Below are 623 nucleotides of genomic sequence, written 5' to 3'. Positions count from 1 at the left end.
GGACAGACAGCTGTCTTAGGGCATCAGCACTGAAGTCTTGGTAGAGTCTGAGGTTTCCTGCTGATGTGGGATTCAAAGGCAGCAGAGTCATTGGGGAATGAATGCGAAGAGAGTAGGAAAGAAAACCCATGTGACAGAAACTCAAACTGTTGGGAAATAATGAAATAATGAAAACAAATAAGCTGGTAGAGAATTGGGTGTTATTAGAGTTTATCTTCGTGTTTTGAAGTCACAATCTAGAAAAGAAAATTTCTCTTGTGTAAAATACCTAATATTTATTAAGGATTGACCAGGTGCCAGGCACTGTGAGGTGTGTGAATTATCTCATTTAATTCCCATGGCAACCTTACATGGTATATCTCTTGCATCCCGATGGAGGCACAAGCCAGTTAAGTAGAAAATGATGGAGTCAGAATGTACTTCCAAGCAGGCTGACCTCAGAAACTGTCACACTGCTAGACTCCAGTCTCACGAAGAGGGCATAATGATGAAAAGGTGGGTGTTGGTCTCTTGGGCAGTGAGTGCTGGCATAAAATGAAGTCAGTTCTGGTGAATCCTGCTAGAAAGCAGAAAACAATATTCCACACAGTGTAAGATGAAGTCCCAGAGGGCATGTTTCTGAG

Source organism: Cervus canadensis, chromosome 23 (genome assembly GCF_019320065.1).
Source record: "Cervus canadensis isolate Bull #8, Minnesota chromosome 23, ASM1932006v1, whole genome shotgun sequence".
NCBI lineage: Eukaryota > Metazoa > Chordata > Mammalia > Artiodactyla > Cervidae > Cervus > Cervus canadensis.
The sequence above is the reverse complement of the archived record's forward strand: the minus strand, read 5'-3'. Positions refer to the sequence as shown.